Here is a 27,873-nt window from a genome sequence, read left to right as displayed (position 1 = left end):
TGCATTTTCCAAACTCACCTCTTTGGCATTGATTAGCGTCCTGGAGAATGGGTTAAGATTGGTGATTGTCAGCTGTAGAGAAATTACATGCTTTTGGTTAAATCTATGATTGGAAAAAATAGAATTGTCTATGCTACATTATTAGTGGATAAAAATATTTATTCATGTACATTTCCAATCTTTGCAGTAGAGACAAGGGAGTCTACATCCCATCTCAGAAACACTCATAGCCATACTGATGGCTTGGTTAATTTATTTAAAGGCACAATAGATGCACCAGATACAACAATGTATTTAAAATATATCCAAAATTAGAGGAAGCCAGAGTATTTCGTTTAGACATGTCAAACACAAGGCCCGCCGTCCAGATCTGGCCCATGATGTGGTTAGATCTGGCCCACGGGCCTGCCCTGGAGAGAGCGAGGGGCTGGCCCCTGCCAACATAGTGCTTTATAGCACTTTGAGCGGTTTATAAAGTTATCATATTGCCCCCCAACAATTGTCCTTTTACCAACCTCAGAAGAATGGTGTCAGGTTTTGATGTCGTCTCAAATAAAATAAATTGCATTTCCAAACAAATAGTCTTTGAAGAAATCTTTCATTTTTATTAAGCACGACAACCTGTCCCTGATTGTGGCGTAGCCAATGCTGACTTCCTGACCCCAAACCTTCCCTTTCCGTTCCCCAATTCTCTGCATCTCATTGGCCCTCTTCCCAAATCACTCTCCCCATATCTACTACTTCAGCTCCCAGGAATGTCCCCCCTCCCATCTCATCTCCTAGGGGATATTATCTTCAGGGAAAATAAGTAGATGAGAAGTCAAGCGTCCTCTTGCTAGCTGCCCTCTCTTCTCCTTCTTATGTCAGCACTAGATTAAATGCAGGTTGAAGTGCTGACATCTGGAAGGCTGAGTCAACCTTAAGATCGGATCTTGCCAGGCTCAAGGTTGATTCAGCCTTCCATCCTTTCTAAGGTAGGTAAATTGAGGACCCAGTTTGTGGGGGTAATAAGCTGACTTTGTATAAATATACAAAAGTATGAAGACTATTGATTAACGCACTGTAAGCCGCCCTGAGTTTCCGGAGAAGGGTGGCATATAAATCAAATTTTTTAAAAAAAAATATAAAAAAGGCAGTCAACAGATTGAGCTAAACATTACACTAATCTTCAAATCCCTGTGTTAACCATCTGTTATTATATTTAGCACATACAAAGTCCATAAATGGTTTCCAGTCTGTTATAAGGTTGGCTACTCCATTATCTCTAATCAAAGCAGTTAATTTTACCATCTCTGCCGGCTTCAGTAATATTACCGTACCCAAGATGCCAATATAGGCTTGCCAACCCTACTAGCTTGTAGGCCATGCAGTTCTCTCTGATTTTCCCCTATTTGTACAAAGGCTGGGCCTGCAATGTGTAGAATGATTACGAGTGAGCAACCCTCCCTTCTCCTGTGCTCATATTTTCTCAGCCTGCCAATTATCAGAATCTTGCATCCATGAGTTCTTTTCCTTTCTGAGTCATATTCCCAGCCTTGCAAGGCAATGTCAAACTGAGGCCACTTCTGAACAGCAGCTGCTGCAAACCAAACCTCTTGAATATTATTATTGTTCCTCTAGGTTTACAGTTTTATCCCTCCTCGGTCTACTTCTTGGACAGATTTTCTGCTTTGCATGTTAACCTTATAAGGGCGTTCTGCTTTGTATCAATCCTGGCTGGGTCTTGAACTTCTCTATCTGCAGCTAGTACCCCTATTGATAGGAGGCCCTTGATTCTTTGCTTGCCCCCTCCTTACGTACCACAAAGAGAATTCACATTTTCTTAACACATCAAAGCAGAGTGCAGATGGTTGACAGAGCTGGAGAGACTATATGTGGTTTCAGTTTGCTGTCCAAGTTGATGAGTAATTTTGAAGTGCCTGTTCTCCCCTCTCCTTTGAACTAGAATTGGACTCAGCCAATCCCTTATAGCCCAGAACATCATCTGATAAAGGATTCTGCTTTGCCTCTTTTGCTGTGGTCAGCACACACACTTTGACAACATAATGTGTGCATATAGGGAGTGTGCATAGATTCCAAAGATTCATTGCAGTGCTCTTTTCCCATGCTGCCCATCCCAGAGTGACCTGGAGGTAGTTGAGGTAATTATGATTTGGATTTACAACTCTTCTTTAATAAGTATGATGCCTCCTGGTCAATGATTTTCTTCCTCCTCCTCTGCCTTTTCCTCCTTACCCAACTCAGGCACCCTGAAATCTTAGGAGAACACTGTATCCAACCTTCATTGTTCTTGTCCAAAGTTTTCAATGTGATAAGTTCATTACTCAAAAGCATTCAATCAGAATGCATACTGTACATGAGAAAAAGCTTTGAAAAAAATCATAAATATTAGGGGGAAAATGGCATATGCACATATTTATTAGATCAGGGGTGTCAAACTTGATTTCATTGAGGGCTGCATTAGGGTTGTGTTTGACCTCGGGGGGCGGTGGGGCTTGCCGGGGTGGGCGTGGTGAGCATGACATCATTCATATCGGAGGGGGCACTTGTGGTGGCCCGAGCGCTCTGCCAGCAAAAACAGGCTCTAGAGCTCCGTTTTTGGTGGCAATGGTGTCCTGCAACCCTCTGCCAGTGAAAACAGAACTTGGGTGGACCGCGGATGACCTTCGCAAGCTCCGTTTTTGCTGGCAGAGGCACCAGGGGCCTCTGTTTCCAGGACAGCCCTGTGGGCCAGATCCAGCCCCCGGGCCTTGAGTTTGACATCTCTGCATTAGATAGAGGGCATTTATTGAATAAAAAAGTATGTATGGAAGTCTGTGTGTGTTTTTTCCTTCCTTCCTTCCTTCCTTCCTTCCTTCCTTCCTTCCTCCCTCCCTCCCTCCCTCCCTCCCTCCCTCCCTTCCTTCCTTCCTTCCTTCCTTCCTTCCTTCCCTCAGCCTTCCATCCTTCTGTGGTTGGTAAAATGAGGACCCAGATTGTTGGGGGCAATATACAAATAATGTTTAGAGAGGGCTGTAAAGCGCTATGAAGTTTAAGTACTATATAAGTACTTTTTAAGTACTATATAAGTTTAAGTACTATTGCTATTCCTTCCTCTTCTGTGCAATGAGCCCAATTTACAGTTAGAAAAGTGAGAAACTGTGTAACACTGACATGGACAGATTTGCCCATCAGCTGAAATTTCAGTTTAGTCCTGGGACAACTGCTCCTTAGCCCAACCATGTATAGATAACATGTTTCCCTTATTAATACCCGAATGATTGCGAATTCCTTTCTTTAAAATAGTCATTCTATGTGTGCCAACTCCCCAGGGCAGACAATCAGTTCTCTGCAGGTTGATGAAATCTCTGGCTGATATGCATACATTTTCCCTATTCAAATCCATAAAATAGCGGCAGAAATGGAATAAACATCTTGCCTATATCCCACCCATTTTATTTTGCTTTGCTTTTCTAATAATAACAATTCTGTCCTTGCTGTTTCTATCCGAACAGCACTCAGACAATAATAGATACTTTTAAACTATTAATTTGTTTCCTTAAAAAAGGATGTTTTTTCTTTAAAAGAAACTCTTTGGGGGAAAGGAGTCCTGCTAAGCTCAGAATCTTTTTATTTGCTGCTATTAAATCTCTTAGAGCAGCTTTACGTACTGTTTATCCTGATGGTAACTATTATTCTATCAGCCCGAATCATTCTTCAGAATGCACTTAAAATTATGAAAGAGTTATTGAGAGTTGTTTCACTAGTTTGTGACATTCGGGTAGAGGGGGAGGGGTCGATGTCAGACTTTGTTTTGTTGATAAAGCAGTATTTTGTCACTTGGCAATAAAACTGTTTATGGGATCAATCAGGAAAACAGGTTTTTAGAAAGAGGGGATGTTAAAACAAGCATGCCCACATCCAACCCTAGTATTTGTAATGTCATTCGAGCAACCGTTTGAAGGGTAGATCTACATATGACATGATTGGGCCTCTAGTTCAGCGGTTTAACAGGGTCTGTAACTCAAAGTCCTTGAACCTCAGAGAAAGTTGATATCGAGTCAATAGTGCTTGATCTGACTTGGTGTAAGAGAAATGCATGGTGTGACATTGCCGTTTGCTTTCACAAACACTATTAAATCTGAGAGGGTAGCTAATGATCAAAATAGCCCATAGCGCCAAGGCATATGGAATTCAACCTTGACCCAAAGGTGATTTTTCAAGAGGCAACTTGAGTTTCTAGATTTTCTTTGAAGATATTTCACTTCTCATCCAAGAAGCTTCTTCAGCTCTCTCAGAACTGAAGAAGCTTCTTGGATGAGAAGCAAAACATCTTCAAAGAAAAACCAGAAACTTTTCAAGTTGCTTCTTGAAAAAACACCTTTGGGATAACCATGACCTGCATGACTGAGAATCTCCATAGACAATCCAATCTTGACTTTTTCTAGGCATGTCCAATAATTTATTACAAAATACACATTTGTGTGCTATGCTAATCAGCCATTGAGTTTGAGAATTCTGGAATGGGAAAGCACATCTGCATTCATGGTCTCAGGCCTTGATGTTAGGTCCAAAGCATCGCTAATCTTGGCTGGGCTGGGCAGATAAGCAGGATTAGACCAGGTGAGAGGTTGGATGGGAGAATGTCAACGAATATCAGAGATGTTGGCTAGATTGAGATGTGGGAAAAGACATTCCCATGGAGGCAATAGTGAATCACCTCTGTACTGCTGTCAAGATAGCTGCATTGTTGAGTTCAATAGAAGTCAAACTTGACTCAAAGGATGTTTTACTTTACAGAAAATTCTGTTTCTCCGAGCGCATCCCTCAGCAAAGCCAAAACCTGGGAAGCCAGTATAGCTCTTCTGAGACAGGCTTGCAAATTAATAGATGCAAGAAGAGAGTTTCTAGCTTAACCAACTGAGAGAAGAACCCATTTAACCATTAAATATTAATAGACCAAACCTTGAGTTAAACAGTGTTAATGAAAACCAGAAACATTTTGCTGAATTCCCAAAGCACAATTTCTCACCCGCCTATGGAAGGAAAACCCTTAATTTTCTCCTATCCTTCCTTCTTTCCGGCAGATGATTGGGAAAAGAGCTCCTGAATCCACCTCTAGAAAAAGTTGAGGTCTTTTCTCCTTTAAAAGTGACATGATGCACATTGTTGATTAAAAGCAATTGCCAAAAATAATCCATGCAGATAGCAATATCATTTAGGCTTATATGCTGCCCCATAGAGCTTTACAGGACCCTCTGGGTAGTTTACAATGTAGAAGCATTATTTACACACTGCCCCTAACAATCTCGGTCTCTTTCTTTACCAATCTCAGAAGGATGGAAGGCTGAGTCAACTTTGAGCTCCGTCAGGATCAAACTCCAGGCTGTGGGCAGAGTTTGCCTGTAGTACTGCATTCTAACCACTGCACCACCAGGGCTCAATGGTTTACATTTCAACCCTTACTTTTAGCTTTTGCCTTTATTGATGCAATAAAGTTTTTTTTTTTTTTTTTACCACAAGCAGAGATGAGCTTGATTTTGGAATATCTAGTCCTGTCTATATTTCTCTTCCAAAGATTGATGGCAGATCAATGGCAGATGAGGATGTACAAACCTCATTCTTTAAACATGAAAACCCCCTGATCAGCCTAATACCATATTCAAAGCTCTTGAGTTCTGCACCTGGTGGACATCAATTGCTCCATTGCAGAAAATGGATTTTTTGTGGTAATTTGCAGTTGGGGATGAAAGTAATTTCCGGAGGTTGGGAATGCAGACTTGTTTGGAAGTGTTGAATTGTTTTAAAGAAGTCCAAGGTACACAGACAGACCTGTGGCCTCCATAAAGTCTGGTTGAGGTTACTGGAATTGTTCCAGAAAGTGCCATGGTAGGTTTAAATTCTCTGACCGTGGGGCAGGAGGCAGTGGTGAAATCCTGCTGGTTCTGTCCAGCTCGCGTGAACCAGTAGCTGCAGCAGTGCGAGGATCCACCCACCCGCCCAGACGTCATTATTTCTTGGTTTTAACCAGGAAGTAACCCGTTTTTGACCTTCTGCGCATGCACAGAAGGCTTTGCACATGCTCAGAGGGTCAAAAATTGGATCTGACAATGGTGCGCAGTGCGTGCACTTCCGAACCAGTAGGGAAGGTAAGTAGATTTCACCCCTGGCAGGAGGATGCATGGGAGATCATTGTATTAGGTTTATTTTAGTTGTATTTTAATTACATCAAATTTGGATCTCATTCTGACTCCATCCAGGTTATTCTGCCTCATATGCTTTGGGAATGACAGTCTTGGCATGTCACTCCATGTTTTATTCATATTGAGGAAGAGCTGCTGCTCTTGTGCTAAACCTGTCCAAGCAACTCTTATCTCCAGTCAGATTTTAAGCAGGCGGAATTCTAATGCAGGTAGTCCTCGACTTAGGACCAAAATTAAGCCCCAAAGTTTCTGTTGCTAAGCAAGACAGGTATTAAATGAATGTTGCTCCATTTTGCAACCTTTCTTGCCACAGTTGTTGAGTGAATCATGCAATTGTTAAGTTAGTAATATGTTTGTTAAGCAAATCTGGCTTTTCCATTGATTTTGCTTGCCAGATGGTCACAAAAGGTGATCACGTGACCCCGGGATATTGCAACCATCATAAATATGAGACAGTTGCCAAGTGTCTGAATTTTGATCATATGACCATGGGGTTGCTTCAGTGATCATAAGTGTGAAAAATGGTCATAAATCACCTTTTTCAATGCTGTTGTAACTTTAAAAGGTCACTAAATAAATTGTTGTAAGTCAAGGACTAGGAAAGGAATTCTAGGGTTGTTAGGATCATGGTTAAAATTTCTAATGTGATTATGCCAAGTGGGTATGGATGGCATTGCTTTACAGCCCTCTCTAAGCGGTTTACAGAGTCAGTATATTTCCCCAACAATCTGGGTCCTCGTGTGTGTATATATAAATAGAATAGAATAGAATAGAATAGAATAGAATAGAATAGAATAGAATAGAATAGAATAGAATAGAATAGAATAGAATAGAATAGAATCCTTTATTGGCCAAGTGTGATTGGACACACAAGGAATTTGTCTTTGCTGCATATGCTCTCGGGGTATATAAAAGGACAAGATACATTCATCAAGAATCATAAGGTACAACACTTAAAGGTAGTCATAGGATACAAATAAGCAATCAGGAAACAATATCAATATAAATCATAAGGATGCAAGCAACAAATTTACAGTCATGCAGTCATAGTGGGAGGAGATGGGTGATAGGAAGGGTGAGAAGACTAATAGTAATAGTAATGCAGCCTTAGTGAATAGTTTGACAGTGTTGAGGGAATTATTTGTTTAGCAGAGTGATGGTGTTTGGGAAAAAAATATTCTTGTGTCTAGTTGTTCTGGTGTGCAGTGCTCTATAGTGTCGTTTTGAGAGTAGGAATTGAAACAATTTATGTCCAGGATGTGAGGGGTCTGTCAATATTTTCACAGACCTCTTTTTGACTCATGCAGTATATATGTCCTCAATGGAATGGGACAGAGCCAGGATTTTCTATAGTTGCAGTTGTTTATCTGGTTTAGGAGAGAAGTTTTGAGAGCACAACACCTTGTATTGTGTCGTCTTTGGTCTTAAACTATGTCAAGCCCCTTCGAACGCTACTTACATGGTGTGTTCCAAAATGGCTGAAAGCCAGTACAGGTAATCCTCAACATACAAGTGACCGCTTAGTTACCATTCAAAGTTACAAGGGACTTTCCCCAGATCTACTTATGCCTTTAAAGTTCTGACTGCTACCTTCACTCCCACCCTATCCCACAGTCACATTATCACATTCTGGTTTGTGCCTTTTAAGGCAGAAGATAATTGAATTGTATTTCAACACATTGTTTATTGTTGCTTTGAACAGATCTCTATTCAACAAAGGCTAATTGTGGAGTTTGTATGTCTGTTTGTGGTAAGTTCTTTTTTCATTATGCTGCAGTTACAATCACAATTTTTCTTATTATTAAATCTTCGTAGACACACTGCCTTTGAACTTAAATTCCTGCACTGCTAACCATTAACATCCAAGCTAACTTTGGCAAAGGATGGAGTGTTGTCCTTTAGAAAACAAACAATATTAACATTGAATAGTGATGCTTTGTTTTTGTTTCTGTTTTTTTTTTTTCTATAACCCCAGTTAGATAGTTGGCATTTTAGCTTTGTTCGGGGCTGCCTTGGCAGCCAAAGAAACAAATGAGTGTGGATGAGAGTTTAATTCTTCAACACAGAGAGCAAAAGAAATCTTTATCAGTCAAATGAGTCAACAAAGCAAGGCGAAGTGTTGAAGAGGTCATCATGAATGCTGTATTGGAACAAAGGCAAAAATTATGCCTGGCATAGGTTACATTTTATGCTTTGTGGTTGTTCATTCCATATGTCATATCTTTGAAGTGAAGCTTGCTTTTTTGCATTGTCTCTTAAAGCTACTGCTACCCCAGGGGTTCCATGGTTATGGGCTGATTTGTCACAATGGAAGCAGTGAAGTGGGAAGTGCTTTGCATATTGCTGTGATGATCGTCAAATATGGAAAAATCAGTTCACCTGAAAGTTGGCTTTTTTATCCCCATAACCTTCCACAGTACAGGCTTATAGCTTGAGCTCTGTTGGCAATTGTGATTACTTGGTGATGCAAATCTCAGTTTCCTACAGTTGCAAAACAGCTTTCTGATAAAGTAGTGCCTTACTTGTGCATTGGTGAAATAAGAAAACCTCCAAATTTCTGGAATTATAAGGACATAAGAGCACCTAATGTTAAATCAGAAAGATCAATTGTTTTGTCTTGTTTTAAAAATTTGGCCATTCTGATTTAAATTGTAGCATGCATATTGAAGTTTCCAGAAAGCATAAAATACCATCCAAGGCCCCCAATATGAAGTCAACCAGAGAATAAGCGGGACATGACACACTCATGGGCAACTGGCTGCAAAAAATGTTAATTGTTTTAATTATTAAATACAGGGTTGCCAAAGAGCTCATTAATGGCTAATGATCATGACAGTTGTCCCTTTCCTCCCCCTAGAAAGCAATTTGGGTTCCCAGGCAGTTACAGGAAGCTAACAATTCAATTTATTGTTTGTGCAAAACTACATACACTCATTAGTCTTACTTGAGTACTAGGGTGTGTGAACGGAGCAGCACAGCCATTATTGGCTTCTTTCCTTGCTCCAAAAGTGGTTTCCCCATTCCATTACTAAGATGTGCTTTTAGAATGAATATCAAATTCTTATGGGAATTTATTTCAACAACAGTGATTGGAGTCGGGTAGACAAGTTTAATGAATTATTATCATTAGAAATGAAAATGTGCAGTCACAACTGCCAATTCTTTAGTTGGTGTTGACCTTCATATGCACCGAGTTCTTCCCAAGAACCTAGAATGCCATGATGTATCTGCATAGTGTGGATCCAAGCAGTGTGGTCCTTTGCAACTGACAGATGGAAATGTTGTCAATGCGTACATTTTCTATGTGCCATCCAAGATTTGTTGGTATAGTATGCAGTGTCCTAATATCCACTGGGACCATTTTATTTATTTATTTATTTATTTATTTATTTATTTATTTATTTATTTATTTATTTATTCGATTTATATGCCGCCCTTCTCCGGAGACTCAGGGCGGCTTACAATGCGTTAAGCAATAGCGTTCATACTTTTGTATATACAGTACCTGCTTAGTAGGGCTTTCATCCCCCCCTAAACGGTGTTCTTTTTTTTATATACAAAGTCAGCTTATTGCCCCCACAATCCAGGTCCTCATTTTACCTACCTCGAAAGGATGGAAGGCTGAGTCAACTTTGAGCCTAGTGAGATTTGAACTTGCAGTAATTGCAGGCAACTGGTGCTACTTAACAGCACTTTAGTCTGCTGTGCCACCAAGGCTCTTGTAAATCTTTTTTTTTTACACTTTTATAAAATAATTTTTATTGAATATAAATATTAAAAAAGACATACGTAACATATACACAACAAACATTTATACAACATATACACAAAAAGAGTATAATTTCTTCTTAAGCATTTTTTCAGAGTGACATTCTACAATTCTACTTATGATATATTCCTTCACCGCTCCTTAATCTAATAACATTTTTTATTATATATATATATATTTAAATTGGTAATATTTCCCCCTATATTTTTTGTATATTTCTGATTTTTAACCAATTATACCAATTATTCCATATTTTGTAATAATCTGATTCTTCTCTTTCTTGTAATTCTTTGGTTAACCTATCCATTTCAGCGCATTCTAAAATTTTTCCTATTACTTCTGTTTCACTTGGTGTTTTTTCTTGCTTTCAATTTTTTGCGTAGGTTATTCTTGCAGCAGTTAATATGTGAATTGTGAGATATTTGATATCCTTAGGGTATGATTTGTTAAAGATTCCTAATAGAAATGTTTCTGGTTCTTTTTCAATCTTGTTATTTTTCAATTTTGTTATTTATCCAACCATTTTTTGATGTTAGACCAAAATTTCTTTGCTGCCGGGCAAGTCCACCATAAATGATAGAAAGTCCCTTGTGCCTTTTTGCACTTCCAACAAATCGGGCTATTTTTAGGTTGTATTTTTGCCAATCTGGTTGGAGACATATGCCACTTATAAAACATTTTCAGTTGGTTTTCCTTGTACGCTGTTGCTTTTGTTAAATTTAGGTTTACCTGCCAGAACTTTTCCCATTTTTCCAAAGGTATTGTGTGTTTGATGTTTTGAGCCCACTTAATCATCGTTTCTTTGACTGTCTCTTCTTCCAATTTATAGCGTAGAAGAAATTTGTAAATTCTACTAATTAACTTATTTTCTGAATCTAATATAATTTTATCTATTTCTTGTTTTTGATTATAAATTTCATGTTTTTATATGTTCTCTGTATTTGGATTGTATTTGAGTATAAGCCCACCAGTCTATTTCTCTGTGTAAATCTGTCTCCAATTGTTGTTTTGTCTTTAATTTACCTTGATAGTCAATTATATCTTTATATCTAATTATTTTTGTCTTCTCTGTTAAATTTGGGTGTCTAATTGATTCTGCCGGTGCTAGCCAATTTGGTATCTTCATATAATGTTGTTTTTTAATTTTAAGCCAAATTTGTAATAATGAGTTTCTTATTGTGTGTCTTTTAAAATATGAATGTGTTTTGTATTTCTCATCCCACATAAAGGAGTGCCAGCCAGTTTGGAGTTCGTGTCCCTCAATTGTTAAAATTCTAGAGTCCTTTAATTCTATCCAATCTTTGACCCATGATAGTACTGCTGCTTGGTAATATACGTCCCAGTCAGGGAGTACAGCTCCACCTCTATCTTTTGTGTCCTGAAGCAGTTTAAATTTTATTCGTGGCCTTTTCCCTTGCCATATAAATTTAGATGTTATTTTATTCAGCTTTTCAAAAAACAGTTTAATTGGGGTGACCTGAAACAAATATAAAAATTTAGGTAATATAGTCATTTTGATGGCTGAAATTCTTCCTAGGGATGAAATGTATAAATTTTCCCATTTTTCTAAGACTTTCTTTGTTTGTTCTAGTAATTTATCATAATTGTTTTCTTTAATTGCTGATGTTCTTGTAGATAACCAGATTCCTAGATATTTTATTTTTGTTGTTGTTTGGATTTGTATATTATCTGTCAATTCTTTTGTTTGGATTTCCGTAAGGTTTTTTACGATTAGCTTCGATTTACTTTTATTGATTTTTAGTCCGGCCACTTCTCCAAATTCTTCTATTTTTTGGAACAAATTAGGTATAGATTCCATAGGATTTTCTATCAAAAACACTAGGTCATCAGCAAAGGCCTGAGCTTTTTATTCTTCTCTATTGATCCTTAAACCTTCAATTCCTTGGTCTTCTCTAATTTTTTTCAACAGGATTTCCAATATAGAATATATAGTAAGGGGGAAAGTGGACAGCCTTGTCTGACTCCTTTTGTTATGTTAAATTTGTCTGTTATATCATCATTCATAATTATCCTTGCTGATTGCTTGATATACATTTCTGCTATAATTTTCCCAAATTTTTCCCCAATTTGCATATTTTGTAATTGTTCAATCATAAATTTCCAATTTTGATTATCGAAGGCCTTTTGGGCGTCAAGAAAAACCAACGCCGCCTGCTTCTCCGGGTGTGATTCATAATATTCTAGAGCATTAAGTACTATTCTCATGTTGTTCTTTATTTGGCATCCCGGCAGAAATCCATTTTGGTCTGGGTGAATATATGTATTTAATACTGATTTAATCCTTTCGGCCAAGATTGCTGCAAATATTTTGTAATCGGCATTCAATAATAAAATAGGTCTGTAGTTTTGAATTAACTGGAGATCTATATCTTCTTTTGGAATGATTGTTATTATGGCTTCTGTCCATGAATTTGGTATTTTGGCTTTCTCCATAGCTTCATTATATAATCGCAACATATTCTCTCCCAATAATTCTTGCATTGTTTTATATATTTCTACCGGTAGCCCATCGGGTCCCGGTGTTTTATTGTTTTTTTGCTTTTTCAGTACTTCATCTAATTCTAATTTGGTTATTGGCCTATTGAGAGTTATTCTTTGTTCTTCTGTGATTTTTGGCATTCCTGATTTCCCTATGTACTGTTTTATCTTGTCTTCCTCTATTTTTCCCTGATTATATAAATTTGCATAAAATTTCTTAATAATTTCTTTTTTAGCCTCTTTACTATGTTGAATTTCTCCTTTATCGTCTTTCAATTGGTATATTGTTCTTTTTTTTCTGTTCTTTTTTCAGTTTATAGGCTAGCTATCTGCCCGTTTTATTTGCGTGTTCGAAATAATTTTGTTTCACCATTTTTATTTTTTGGGCTAGTTCTATTTGGTTTATCAAATTCAATTTATGCTTAATCATTTCCCATTCTTCTCTTATTGTTTTGTTCTGGGGCTTTTCCTGGAGTTTTTGTTCTATTTGTTTTAGGTCTTTCTCTAAATTATCTAATTGTTTTTTCTTCTCTTTATTCTTTTTCCTCGTATATGCTATTACTAGGCCCCTTATATATGCTTTTAAAGTATCCCATGTGTTTTGTAAAGAGGTTTCCTCTATTTTATTTATCTGAAAAAATATTTTTACTTCCTTTTCTAACATCGAATTAAATTCTTTTTCTTTACATAATCTTTGGTTCATTGTCCATCTCTTACGTCTTCTTTCCCCTTTCCAGTTTATGAATAGTGGATTGTGGTCTGCCCATTGGTTTGTCCCTATCTCAATTTTTTCTACTTCTATTTTGATATTTGGGGTCATCCATGCCATGTCCAATCTTGACTAGGAGTTATGCGGATGGGTGTAAAAGGTGTATTGGGCCTCTTCTTCATGTGTTTCCTTCCATACGTCTGCCAAGTTTAGTTTTTCAGCCATAGTAAAGAATTCTTTTGGAAGTATTTCTTTTTTCTTTTGTTTTTCCCCCCCAGTTTTGTAGTCCTTCTTTGCATTTACTATTGCATTATAATCCCCTATTACCCAAATATCGTCATATTCTAATTCTGCTAATTTTATGTGTAGATCTTTAAAAAAAACCTGTAGTTTTTGGTTAGGTGCATAAATCACTACAATTAACATTTTCCTCTTTCCTATTTCTAGTTCTACCATCACCACTCTACCTTGCTCATCGGTATAAACTAATTTAGATTGTATTTTTTCTTTTACATAAATCACTACTCCTTTTTTCTTTTTTTGGGCCAGAGATGAATATAGTTTTCCTAATTTGGGGTTTTCTAGGATTTTTTGATAATCTTTTTGAATGTGTACTTCTTGCAGACATATCACATCTGCTTCTAATTTTCATAATTTTGTGAAAATTTGATTCCTTTTCTTTGGGGCATTTAAGCCATTAATATTTACCGAAAAGAGTTTGATCTGTTCGTCCATTGCCTATCGTATCTGTTTTTTTGTGTTTCTTGTTTCCATCCCTACTTTAGCTTTTGCACCTTCTCTCTGTTCTCTCTCTTTTTCTTGCCTCTGTCTTATTTCTTTTTCTTGATTTGTTTCTATTGGTTCTTCTTCTTGACTTTTACTATCTGTTTCCTTCTTGCTTTCCTGTTCTTCTTCTAGTCTAAAGTGTGTGTTATGGAATTCTCTTGCCTTTTCTAGAGTGTCTATTTTATATTTTTTGTCTTCCCACGTAATTAAGATCCCCTCTATTGGCAGCCATCTGTACATTATCTTATATTTGATCAATAGTTGTGTTAAAAACTGATATTGTTGTCGTAAATTTCTTACTCTTCGGGGTATCTGTTTTAAGATTATAATTTCTTTATCATTATAGATCACCGTTTCTTCTCTAGATTTCTTATAGGCTTCATCTCGGATTGATTTTTTTAAGAATTTGACATGGACTTCTCTCGCCAGTCTGTGTTTTCTTATATAATTTTTGTGTATGCAGTAAGTTTCTTCCAATTGTCCTTTTATTTCTTCTGGCTCTTTTTGTGTCATTCCTGCGATAATTTCCACCATCTTCCTTTCTAAATCCTCATTTTTTCCTTCTGGAATATTTTGAAAACGCAAGAAGTATGAGGCCTTTTCCATTTCGAGCATGGTCAAGGAATCTGACATTTCTTTATTTAGTTGTAGGGTTTTTTGTTCCATTGCTTCTACTTTTAATTCCACATGATCTATTTTTGTTTCCGTTTTCCTAATTCTCTGTTCATTTTCTGCTATAGAATTTTGAATGCCCCCAATTTTATCCTTCATGGTCTTGATATCCTCCTTGACTTCTCCTATTTCATTTCTAATCTCTGCATGGAACGTTCTCATTTCTTCCTGATTTTCAGCTATTTTTTCTTGTGTTTGGAGCAGTGTTTCCTGGATCTTTTGAAACATATCTTGTATTACATTTGGTGCCATTTCCAGTTTTTCTTTTTCTTTCCCCATCATGCTATCTGTTGTTTTTTATTGTGAGTTGGTAGAAGTCATTACTAACGTATTGGTTGTAGGTTTTTTCCCTGTCTTTGTTATGGTGGATGTTGTAGACATTTTCAATATTTGTGTAAAGCTTTCCAACCTTAACATCAATTATTAAGTTATTCCTTAGTATCTCTTTTCCCCTCCAAACGCTGCTTATACACCGCACAGCGTATATATAGTTATATTATATTATATTGCCAATTATCCCAATTGAGCAATTAATTCTTATTCACAGTATAAATCAATTTACTTATCAATCAAGATTTTAGTTTAATTTTCTTAATTTTCTAATTAGCAATCTTTTCAATTACCCCTATTTCAATCAGTCTATTTATTTATTTATTTATTTATTTATTTATTTAATTTGTATACCGCCCTACTCCCGAAGGACTCAGGGCGGTGAACAGCCAAGCAATAAGATACATAAATACAAAAATTTAAAAAACCAGTTAAAATCGAATTAAATCATTTTTTGGCCCAGACAAATTAAAACACCCCAATAATTTAAGAACAGATTTAAAATTTATGTATTAAAAGAGGGAGGAGATTAGGCCAAGCCTGCTTGATGGAATAAAAGAGTCTTCACAGCGCGGCGGAAGGTGCGCAGATCCGGGATCCTCCGTATCTCTGGGGGGAGCTCATTCCAGACGGTAGGTGCCCCCACAGAGAAGGCTCTCCCCCTAGGGGTCGCCAGCCGACACTGTTTGGCTGACGGCACCCGGAGGAGTCCCTCTCTATGAGAGCGTACTGGCCGGTGGGAGGCTATTGGTGGTAGTAGGCGGTCCCGTAAATAACCAGGTCCTAAGCCATGGAGCGCTTTAAAGGTGGTAACCAAAACCTTGAAGCGCACCCGGAAGACCACCGGGAGCCAGTGCAGCTCGCGCAGGAGAGGTGTCACATGGGAGCGCCATGACGCTCCCATTACCACCCGCGCGGCCGCACTCTGCGCCAGTTGGAGCCTCCGGGTGCTCCTCAAGGGGAGCCCCATGTAGAGAGCATTACAATAGTCCAGGCGGGAGGTGACGAGGGCATGAGTGACTGTGCGTAACGAGTCCCGATCCAGAAAGGGACGCAACTGACGAATCAGGCGAACCTGATAAAAAATCCTCCCGGTCACGGCCGTCAAGTGCTCTTCTAAAGACAGCCGTGAATCCAGGAGGACGCCCAAGTTGCGAGCCCTCTCCGTGGGGGCCAGTGATTCGCCCCCAATAGTCAGAGATGGCGTCAACTGACTTTACCGGGACGTCGGAAACCACAGCCACTCGGTCTTGGATGGGTTGAGCCTGAGCCTGTTCCTCCCCATCCAGATCCGTACGGCCTCCAGGCACCGGGACATCACTTCAAGGGCATCGTTGGGGTGATCCGGGGTGGAGATGTACAGCTGGGTGTCATCAGCGTACTGATGGTACTCCACCCCGAAACCACGGATGATCTCGCCCAGCGGCTTCACATAAATGTTTAACAGGAGAGGCGAGAGGACCGACCCTTGCGGCACCCCACATATGAGGGGCCTCGGGGTCGACCTCTGTCCCCCTGTCAACACAGACTGCGACCGGTCAGAGAGAAAGGAGGAGAACCACCGTAACACAGTGCCTCCCACTCCTAACTCTTCCAACCGGTGCAGCATGATACCATGGTCGATGGTATCAAAAGCCGCTGAGAGATCTAACAGGACCAGGACAGAGGAGCACCCCCTGTCCCGAGCCCTCCAGAGATCATCAACCAACGCGACCAATGCCGTTTCCGTGCTGTACCCGGGCCTGAAACCCGACTGGAACGGATCCAGATACGTTGTTTCATCCAGGTGCTGGGGGAGCTGTTTCACGACCACATTCTCAACAACCTTCGCCACAAAACGAAGGTTGGAGACCGGACGATAATTTACCAACATTGCCGGGTCCAGGGATGGCTTCTTGAGGAGAGGCCTCACCACCGCCTCTTTCAAGGCGGCAGGAAAGACACCATCACCCAACGAAGCATTTATAATCCCCTGGAACCAGCCTCGTGTCACCTCCCGAGAAGCCAGCACTAACCAGGAGGGACACGGGTCCAATAAACAAGTGGTCGCGTTCAGTCTACCCAGAATCCTGTCCACATCCTCAGGGGTCACAGGATCAAACTCATCCCAGATAACATTCTCAAGACCTGCCCCTGTCCCTCCTCCTGAGACTACCCAGTCGGAGTCCAGATCTTCCCGAATCTGAGTGATTTTGTCATACAGATATTGAACAAAATCCTCGGCTCTACCCTCCAAGGGGTCCTCCCGCGCTTCCTGGTGGAGCAGGGAGCGGGTCACCCTGAACAGGGCGGCCGGGCGATTATCTGATGACGCAATAAGAGCAGCAAAATAGCTACATTTCGCTGCTTTTATCGCCACTAGGTAAGTCCTAATATGAGATCTTACCAGTGTCCGGTCCGATTCGGAACGGCTGGCCCTCCAACTGCTCTCTAGGCGTCTTTTCCGGCGCTTCAACTCCCTCAGCTCCTCAGTAAACCAAGGAGCTAAATGAGATCGGCGCCGGGTCAGAGGCCGCAAAGGCACGACCCGGTCCAGAGCTCCAGCGGCCGCCCTATCCCAGGCGGCCACTAGGTCTCCAGTCGGGGCGTGTGCCAGAGCCTCAGCGAATGGCCCAAGCTCCATCTGGAACCTGTCAGGTTCCATCAGGCGCCTGGGGCGGAACCATCTTACCGGCTCCGCCTCCCTGCGGCGGGGTGTAGCGGTTCGAAGGTCGAGACGAAGGAGAGAGTGATCCGACCATGACAAGGGCTCGGTGACTATATCCCCTATCTCAAGATCACTCAACCACTGTCCAGAGACAAAAACCAGATCCAGCGTGTTTCCCCCCGTGTGTGTGGGGCCATGAATTAACTGGGTCAGGTCCATAGCTGTCATGGAAGCCATGAACTCCCGAGCCACCTCAGACGCCTCGCCCACGGACGGTAGGTTGAAATCCCCCATGACCATAAGCCTGGGGGTATCAACCGCCACCGCGGCGATGACGTTGAGCAGCTCGGGCAGGGCTGCTGCCACGTGGCAGGGAGCCAGGTACGTGATCAGCAAACCCATCTGAACCCCATGGCCCCATCTCACGAGGAGGGATTCACAGCCGGTCGTCTGAGGGACAGTGGCCTCCCTCGGTTTCAGACCTTCCTTAATGATAACCGCTACCCCCCCGCCCCTCCCCTGTGACCTTGGCTGATGGAAGGCAAGGAAACCTATCTCAAACATACAGTCAACTCATTTGTTATTTTGTATAAAAATCAATCTTTCACTTTAACAATAATTTCTTATCTAATCACAATTTCACAATACAATTTATAGCTATAAAATATTATCTACTTATATATTTCTTTTAAATATTAAACTTATTAACTAATTAAACAGTTCAAAATTAATAATTCACTTCCCTCTTTTCTTAATTTTTATTTTCTTTGGTCTTCGTTGTCTTCTTGCTTTACCTCTCTTGATCAGTTCTTTCACAGTCATAAAAACGTGATCTGTGTCCGTCTCAGTCTTTTTTTTTTTAACTTCTCCCAGTAATCGGATCTCTGCATTCAGTTTTCAAATCTTTTTTTTAAACTTAAGTTCTTATTGTCCAAACTTATTTGTAAATCCAAAGTCCGAAATCCAGACAGGTCTTCTGTATCCGTGAATTTCACCACTTAGTCTGGTATTTCAGTCTCTGCACTCAGTTTTCTGATATTTTTGGGTTTGAGTCAGTTATAGTTCCCAGGTTCAAACGGCTTGTCTATATCCACAGAGTCCACAGGCTGCTCCCTTTGCTTAACTGTAAAAGTCCGCACTCACACCGCTTCGAGCGCTATTTCTCCTTTTCTTATGTTTGCTTAGTCATTCTATGGGTTCCTCTCTTCCGCGCTGTAGTTGTTTCCCCTTTTTTCCTTCTCCTCTTGTACCGCCGCTGTTGTAATTCACTTGTCTTCCTCTGATTCGATCGCGCGTCTCCTGTTTACCGCCTCTATTGTAGGTGATCTATCTGACAGTCACTCGGATTTGCTTCCACTATTTGCTTTGATCTAGGCGGACGCCATCACTCCTGTCCGCCGATAAGGCCAACTTCTTCTCCACCAATTTAAGAAGTTGATCGCTCGACCTCCCTGATGACAGTGCAACACCAGGGGGCTTCACGAGTTCCTCTTTCGTTTCCCGATCCCTCCAAGTTCAGGAATGCCCTTAAAGAGCAATTAATGAGGAAATTTGGGTATCAGAGACGGAGCCTCCGTTTCCTCACCCGTTCGTGATGACGTCATCGCCGGAAGTCCAAGGCTCTTGTAAATCTTATGGCCAGTTTATGCCATAATCTTTCAATTTTGAATCTCAGATCTTGATATTTTGTGATCTTCTCCAATTCTTTGCTGTATGCTGTCTCCTGGTAGTGCCACATTAATTTTCCACACTTTTCAACCACAGTTAAAATATTTTGTTATGAGCCAAGATTTATCAGTTTGTATATTGATAACCCTGCAATATTTATAACCAGTTTATTTTCAAGTTTTAACATTATTATGATGATGATTGGTCACACAGCCAAATATTTAGGCAGGATTTGACATTTTTATCCATCTTTCAAGTCCTTCTGAAGGATTTGGGATAGGCAGATATGTTGATTATGTTTAAGATATCATTGCAGGATGTAAGGTGTTCCAAGTAAATCTGCCTTTTGCAATTGACTGAAGTTTTTGTCACTGCTGATGGTGTTCAGGTGGTGCTCCAGTGGTTTTGGGATTGCATCCAAGGCATCTTATTACTATCTCTACTACCTTTGCTCTCTTTTGCCACCGTTCTATTTCTACTTGCAGGTCTTTGTATTTTGTGATTTTCTCCAGTTCTTTCTCTTCTGCTGTCTCCAGGCACTGCCACATCCACTATCCAAACTTTTTTTTATCTTTCTTATCAACAGTTATTAAGTCTGGAGTGTTATATAGCAGGTGCTTGTCTGTTTGAATTCTAACATTTTATTTTTATTAGAGAAAATAGGTGTTCAACATTTTTGTTTAAAAAAAAGTCTTCTACCTCCCTCTGCTCCACTCATACATATTCATAAGATTTAAATATTCAGACTTCCTTTTTTTTCTGGATAGTCTTGGCAATGGCTGCTTTTCTCAATCTGTACTTCTGGCATTGCAAAACAGAAATAGAAACAAAAATGGGCTTTCTCCTGAGACAAACCAGCCTCAAAGCAGTTCCAACTGTCACAGATCACAGAGACAAGCGTCACCTTATCATGCGATCAATCAACAGAGAAGGAAGCATCCTTTCCCTCTTTCTGAATAGACGTCCAACTAGTATTATGTAGCCAGTTTCCATTTGTGAAACCCAAATCAGCACAAGAACACTTTTCTCAAGCAAACTTTCAATCATGCAGAGAAAGAGCTGAAATGGCTTCAGAACCAGGTGAAGTTTTTCCCACATCTCTGTTTTCATGTTAGTTAAAGCCTAATCATTTTGACCAAAATATCCTGTTCTATATGTGAATGTCCCCTTAGCCTTTTATAATTATGTTTACCTAGACTAAATATCATGAGCTCAAAATATCTAGTCTTCTGTACATTGCCAGTTTGCAAATCCCATTATTCCTCACTATGAAAGCTGATCGAAATTTAAATTTAAAGATATGGGTGGGAGGACATAGATTACTCCTCCTTATCTATCTCTCTATCGATCTATCATCTCTATCTATCTATCTGTCTATCCATCCTTCCGTCCATCCATCTATCCCACCATTTTTATTTTTACGAATAACTCAAGGCAGCAAACATATCCAACACACTTTCGTCTTCCTATTTTCTCCAAAACAACAACCCTATGAGGTGAGTTGGGCTGAGAGAGAGTGTGACTGGTCCAAAGCCACCCAGCTGGATTTCATGACTAAGGCAGGACTTGAGCTCACAATCTCCCATTTTCTAGCCCGATTCCTTAACTACCAGACCACACTGGTTCTATTATTGCTTTGCTGAAGTACTGAGTGTACTAGGTTTAGTGTGTATCTTATGCACACATTTGCATACATTCTTTCCTTGTCACTCTCCCCACCCTTCTCAATTCCCATTATCTCTAACCTATATACTTCAGGAAGTTTAATTTGTTCTTGGTAGTAATCACCATTAAATAGAAATTGTTGTCTTCTGTGTAAACACATCATTAGTGAAACTGGTTTCTGCAGTGTCCAGATCTCATTTTTATTAAAATGAAACACTTTTTAGACTCCACACTGTGTCCAAGAATGAATGGTATAATTTTAACCCATTGGGCTGGCCACAGTTAATTGGACTGCCATTGGATTGGTCTATTAGAGAAATTCTCCTGTCTCTCCCATCTCATGTGCTACAATTTGCATTTTCCCCCTTCTTCTCTGGATCTCAGTCATGGTTTCCTACCCAGGCAGTTGTAATGAGCATTATAAATCCCTAATGAATACATTTTCACATTCATTTTATAGGCTTGTTTTTATTGCCAAAGATCGGAGGGAAAAAAAACAGGTCCAGTTAAAACGGTGTGGTTGATGTCTGGGGAAAAGCAGCATAGTTTCTGCTTCTTTTTTTGCTTTTCATAATGACAAACTCTAAATGGAAAGAAAAACACTTGATTTATGCAATAAATACAGGTCTTTGTAAGTTCAGCAGAGTAGAAGGGAACTCTTTGATTTAACCAATTCAGAGAGAATATAAGACACTCCTTGCACCATGATGGTAATATAATGATACTTAACATTAGTCTTATGGCCTGATAATAGTGTTTTGGGATCATGTTCATCAGGAATGATTTAGGAGGCAATTCATCTCTGAAGTTTTAGGAAACAAAGGAAAAGAGCCTTGGTCGTACAGTGATCTAAAGCACCCTGTTATTAAGACCAGCTGTCTGCAATTACTGCAGGTTCGAATCTCGCCAGGCTCAAGGTTGACTCAGCCTTCCATCCTTTCTAAGGTAGGTAAATTGAGGACCCAGTTTGTGGGGGCAATAAGCTGACTTTGTATAAATATACAAAAGTATGAAGGCTATTGCTTAACGCATTGTAAGCCACCCTGAGTCTCCGGAGAAGGGCGGCATATAAATCAAATTTTAAAAAAACAAAAACAAATAGTGGGATTGGGATCTTTTTTGAAGTAGACAATCGTGGCTCTAATCTGGCACCCTTCCTTAAACATTTTTGAATTATATTGCTTTTCTGAAGCATCTTTTCCTGAACTTTACCAACAAGTTAATATTATCTTTTCAGTACCTTACAGGTACTCTTAAGTTACTCTGTTTAGTCACTAAGCAAACTGGGTTTTTAGAAATTCACTTAAAATATATTTGTTGCAGATAGGCTCACAGTACTGTGTGTGTTTCTGTACTCAATTTATTTAACCACCTGTAATATACAGTTTTTGTACTTGGCTGCTCTTAACACACTTGCTTTTGGCTATGCAACTTTACAAACATATGCCGTTTTATAGGGAACTTTCTAAAATAAATGTTGTTTTTCATAACATTTCTGCAATAAAGAATATGCGTGCTAAAAACATTTTGCTCCTGCAGCCTGAGCTATGACAGAGTCCACTTACATCAACAAAAATTCATTCAGTTTATTATTTTTTATATTCTTATTTAAAACCCAGGTTGAATTTACAGGCATGAGCTATAACAATGATCTTTACAGAAAGCGAGACAGATGACTATTAAGCACTATTAGCCACAAAGGTGCTATGAAACCCCCATTTCATAGCCAAAAAATGTGAGTTGTGTAGGTAAGTGAGGAGCATTATGTGACTGAGATTAGTTGGTGGCGACCAAGGTGAACCTGATCTCTTGCTGGAGAGACCCTTGGATCTATATCCTCAAGATGTCGAGTTCCACCTCTAATTCAGCAAAGGAAGCTCAACTCCTGTCTAACATGAGGAGGTATAGTTCATAACTGTTTATATACTTTAGATGGTTCATGAGAAGGTCTTGCCAAGAAGGATTTTGCAAGGACCTGCGAATGAAGCTTGGATGAAGCTCTCAAGTAGGGTATAGCTGGTTCTCAACTTATGGCCACATTTGGGAACAGAATTTTCATTGCTAAGCAAGGCAGTTGTTGAAATAAGTCACACCTGATTATAACCATGCCTGGTTATTAAGCAAATCACTGCAATTATTAATCGTATGGTCAAATCCAGTTTCCCCATTGACTTTGCTTGCCAAAAATTGGCTGGAAAGATCCCAAATGGTAATCACATGACCCCAAATGCACTGCAACCATCATAAATGCATGTCCATTGTCAAGCAGCCAAATTTTGATCTAGTGGGGATGCTGCAATGTTTGGAACTACAAAGACCAATAAAGACACTTTTTTCAGTGCTGTATGTAACTTCGTGAAATGAACGTCCACTAAACTAATGGTTGTAAGTTCAGAACTCCCTGTACTTAATATTCCCTCCTCCAATTTCTTTTCCCTCTAACAACAACTCTGGAAGGTAGACTGTGCTGAGAAAGAGGCTGACTCAGCAAAACTGGCCTTATCACCCCTGCAGCCCAGAAACAGCACATCTGCTGCAGACAATTTAATTTAATTTAATTTAATTTAATTTAATTTAATTTAATTTAATTTAATTTAATTTAATTTAATTTAATTTAATTTAATTTAATTTAATTTAATTTAATTTAATTTAATTTAATTTAATTTAATTTAATTAATTCAATTTATATGCCGCTCCTCTCCGAAGACTCAGGGCGGCTCACAATACATTTTAAAAAATCATTATAAAAACATTTAAACATTAAAAACATTAAAAACATTAAAAACTCATTCACGCCATTCATGGCTGGATCTCGCCAGATCACAAAAGCGAGATCAACGGCCCCAGGCCTGCTGGAAAAGCCAGATCTTCACCGCTTTTCGGAAGGCCAATAGGGTGGGGATGGTCCGGACCTCAGGAGGTAACTGGTTCCAGAGAGCTGGGGCAGCCACAGAGAAGGCCCTCCCCCGCGGGCCCACCAGCCGGCATTGTTTAGCTGACGGGATCCGGAGGAGACCAACTCTGTGGGATCTTACTGGTCGCTGGGAGCTATGCGGCAGAAGGCGGTCTCGAAGATAACCTGACCTTAAGCCATGTAGGGCTTTAACCCTAACCCTAACCCTAACCCTAACCCTAACCCTAACCCTAACCCTAACCCTAACCCTAACCCTAACCCTAACCCTAACCCTAACCCTAACACCTTGAATTGTGACCGGAGACCAATAGGGAACCAGTGCAGCTCGCGGAGAATTAGTATAATGTGGGTGTACCTAGGTGCACCCACGACAGCTCGCATGGCTGTGTTCTGGACCAACTGTAGTCTCCGAATCAGTCCCTCCACTGAGCAACAGATATTGGAAGGCTTCTTCGGACGACCGGTGCCCAGCCCGCCCATCCCCAGCTCTGTCTGTGGAGAGAGGGCAGAGTTCCCCGCGCGGGTGGGCAATGCCGCTCGGGCTCCTTTTCCAGCTGCAGAAAATTACCCAGGTGTCTCTCTTGTGTGTGGAGGAGCTGGTTGGAGGTGAGCAAAGGCTGTAAGGAGCTCTCCCAAAAGCAAATTAGGTTTTTCTTTTTTAACGTTTTAAAGTATTTTTATAAGTATTTTTATATTTTTAATTCATTTTTAATCTATTTTTAATTTATACTGGACTTTTACAAAGCACATATAGTGTGGCTACTGTTTGTTTTAGACATATTTTAACAATACTACAAACTGCATTCCTGGCTTAGGCTACTCCTGTGACTTCTCCTTGCAAGGCCTGAAATTCGGATTACCGGACTTGTTGACAAACCTCAGAGGAGGCCCCTAACCTCGGAGGGGATTTTGAGCTGTTTGTTTTTGGAACGAGTACAGTAAGGAACTGGCTGGCTGCAGACGCTCTCGGTAGGCCTGCTTTTAATGAAACTCTATCAGCTTTTTAGTCTCTTTCTCCCACATATTTCCCCTGTGAAATAATTTAAACAATTTAAACAGTTCTGAAAATAGATGATAGCAAAGAAGTGGGAGTAAAAGACAAGCCGTTGTTTGGAAAGGAGATTGGTTTTTACCTCCGTGGTGCCTCGGCTGAGACCATCATTAAGGCCTACCTTAACTATGATTGCCGAGGGAGGATAAATTGTTGCGATATTTAATTTCGCTGGGAGATACTGGATCAACTATCTACCAGAATGGTGAAGAAGAGTAAGAGGCAGAGAGTTTACTCTCTCTCCCCAAAATCTATGACAGAACTTAATTATTCCAAGCCTCTTAAACAGCTTAAATTAGATGACTTTATGGAGAGGTGTAATCCAGAACCCCAATCTGAACTTCGAACTTTGTCTCTGTTGACTGTATCATTGGGAGAGGGAGATACAGAAAGGGAGCTTTCTTCCCGGATTTCAGATTTAAACTCGCCTGCTAGAATGGGTGATTTTTCAAGCTTTATCCCCTCTCCTACTTCTAGCTGTTTAAAAGAAGTTCCGACATATTCAGACCTCAGAGAGATGGTCTGTACTCAGAGTATGTTAACTGCGCACACAGTAGATTCAATATATGACTTACTGACATCGATCAAAAGAGACATCGAGAGGATCTTCCAATTCTTAAATGGCTCTCACCCTGCAGCTAAGGAGGGTGAGACTGCACACCGTCCTGACGCACAGAGAGAGTGGAAGGGTTTAAGACCTCAACCCAAACAACAAAGCATTGCAAGTACTGACGCTAACCCTCATCAAGGAAGAAGGTTGTTAAAGAAACAAATTGCTTTAAGGATAAGGAAAATCCCATGCAATAGAGGATGATGGACTTCAAAGGAAAGGATAATCCTCTCACTTGCACAGCTATTGAAATCTGATCCTTTATTAATAGATCTACTCAGATACGAAAAACTTCCCCAGCATAGCAATTGTGTTCGACTAATACTGCATTTTGACAGCAATACTATTCCGAATGCTGTAATGAAAAGAAAAGGATCCCTGCTCAGATTTGAAGTCATTCCTACAAGAGTCTTCTCGAGTGGGCCTATTAAACCGCTTTTACAAGGACTTAACCAAACATCAAAAATGGTACCTAGGAACCACTCTGCTACCTCCAGGGTCTTTCCTCTAGAATCCGGAGAGGCTATGGAGGCAGGCCAGACCAGGGAGGTCCCACATATGAAGGCAAGCACCGACAAGCCAGAGGATGTTATAATCAGCGAATTTGTCTCCTTGTCTCCAAAGGAGCAAAGGTGGATGTTAATTGAATTTGACTTATTAAGATCTTCGCTAGCAGAAGCCTGCAGTTCAACGAGAAGGCTATCCAAGTTGGAAGAAAGGGGAAAGCATGTTCAGACAAGGCCTAAAGTTGTTAAGTCCATCCAGCGGGATAGAAGGGAAGGCAAAAGACTTTTCAAAGAAACAAAGACCATGAATGTAGCGGCAGAAGTTCACCCTCCCCCAACTGTGCAACTGTCCTCACCTGTCTCGTCTTCCTTAAGAATGGGGGAGGCACTTCCGCAACAATCAGAGGCCACTTTTGACTCCTTTGGCACTCCAGAGAAGGCGGTGGTAGTAATTCCGGACCCCTCCACCAGAAGGGTGGAGGAAAAGACACAAGGAGTAGTGCCTCGGGGTGATTGACTAGACAACAAATGGCCAATAACTAGGGTATCTTATATCCCTAGCCTTTCCCTTCTGTCCTGAATATAGCGGGCTGGAAAGGCATTGCAAACCGGATGGATTTTATAAAACTGATTTCAACACATCATCTCATCCTCCTTCAAGAAACCTGGCTGACTACTAATGATCCACAGATCAGCTTACCGGGCTTTGCCTCATGGCATAAACCAGCAGGCAAAGTCAATTTAAGAGGGAGGGCAATTGGAGGCTTAACCACGATGGTCAAAAGGGATACGGGATGGAAGGGTGAAGAAATTTCTTTAGACCCTCAATTCCAATATATTCTGCCTATTAGATTTTCGTTCAGGGGGATGGACTTTGTTTTTTTATTGAAAAAGTTTTTCAAATACAGATTTTCCCCCCTTTTTTCTCCCCCCCCTTCTCCCTAACCCCCCCTCTCGACCCCTCCCCCTGTGACTTCTTCAAAGTAATATCCAAATTCATAACAGATTATATAGTACTTTACCATCCCCTTACTCCATCCCCCAAATACTGACCCTTTCTTTCTAATAATATTATTATATCCCCCTTTTACTATACATTTCAAAATAACATTCTACTATAACATTATGTGATAACTTCTGGTTTAGCATAGTAATATTATTATAACTCCCCATTTAGCAATAATCTGCCCTTTTTCTCCTCCCCATACATATTTCTCTTAAATCAAACCTTATATGTATATTAATATAACATTTCAAAACAACCTTCCACTTTAAAACTATATAATAAATCCTAATTTAACGTTTAATCTTTTGTGTATATTAATATAACATTTCAAAGCAGCCTTCCACTATAAAACTATATAATAAATCCTAATTTAACATTTATTCAGCTCATAGTCTGTCCATTTCCTCCACTCCCATAAGTATATCTCTTAAACATCCCTTTTCTTAAACTAAACAATCAGTTAACTAACCTGTCTCCACCCACTTCCCTACAAAATTTCCATACATAACAATTCTTAATATCTTTATTCTTCTGCCCACCCTACTAAGAAAAAATATTCCCTTATATAGATAAAATCAATGGCTTTAAACTTGTAATCCATATAATGTCTTCTTTGATGTCTTTCCACTGGATTGTTAACTCCATCACTCATATTAGGGTAACATAACATCCTAATTCCAACAGAATGTTCAGAATCCTCAGTTATCATCTGCCCCCATCAATAATAAATATCTTCATGTATATAAAAAAAAGAAAACAACCACCTGAGTGACATTATAATTGTATTCCATATAGTATCTGTAGTAGTGGCTTTCTTCAGGATTATTAATTCCCACCATCATAATGGGGTAACAACCAG

The 27,873-nt window shown here is 39.9% G+C and overlaps 1 protein-coding gene across 28 annotated transcripts in view; it reads left to right on the top strand.

The window, feature by feature from the left end:
• PKNOX2 (PBX/knotted 1 homeobox 2) overlaps positions 1-27,873 on the top strand; it is a 338,759-nt gene that overhangs the window by 110,828 nt on the left and 200,058 nt on the right. For 6 of the 28 annotated variants that reach the window (XM_087875595.1, XM_087875593.1, XM_087875588.1 and 3 more), the window contains one exon: positions 7,885-7,932. The exons of the other annotated variants lie outside the window; for them this stretch is intronic. The gene's annotated coding sequence lies outside the window, so the exon portion shown is untranslated. The remainder of the gene's footprint in view (positions 1-7,884; positions 7,933-27,873) is intronic. 28 annotated transcript variants of the gene reach the window in all.

Source organism: Pantherophis guttatus, chromosome 9 (assembly GCF_059756535.1).
Source record: "Pantherophis guttatus breed Tessera chromosome 9, ASM5975653v1, whole genome shotgun sequence".
Taxonomy (NCBI): domain Eukaryota; kingdom Metazoa; phylum Chordata; class Lepidosauria; order Squamata; family Colubridae; genus Pantherophis; species Pantherophis guttatus.
This window is presented reverse-complemented; position numbering and strand designations above follow the sequence as displayed.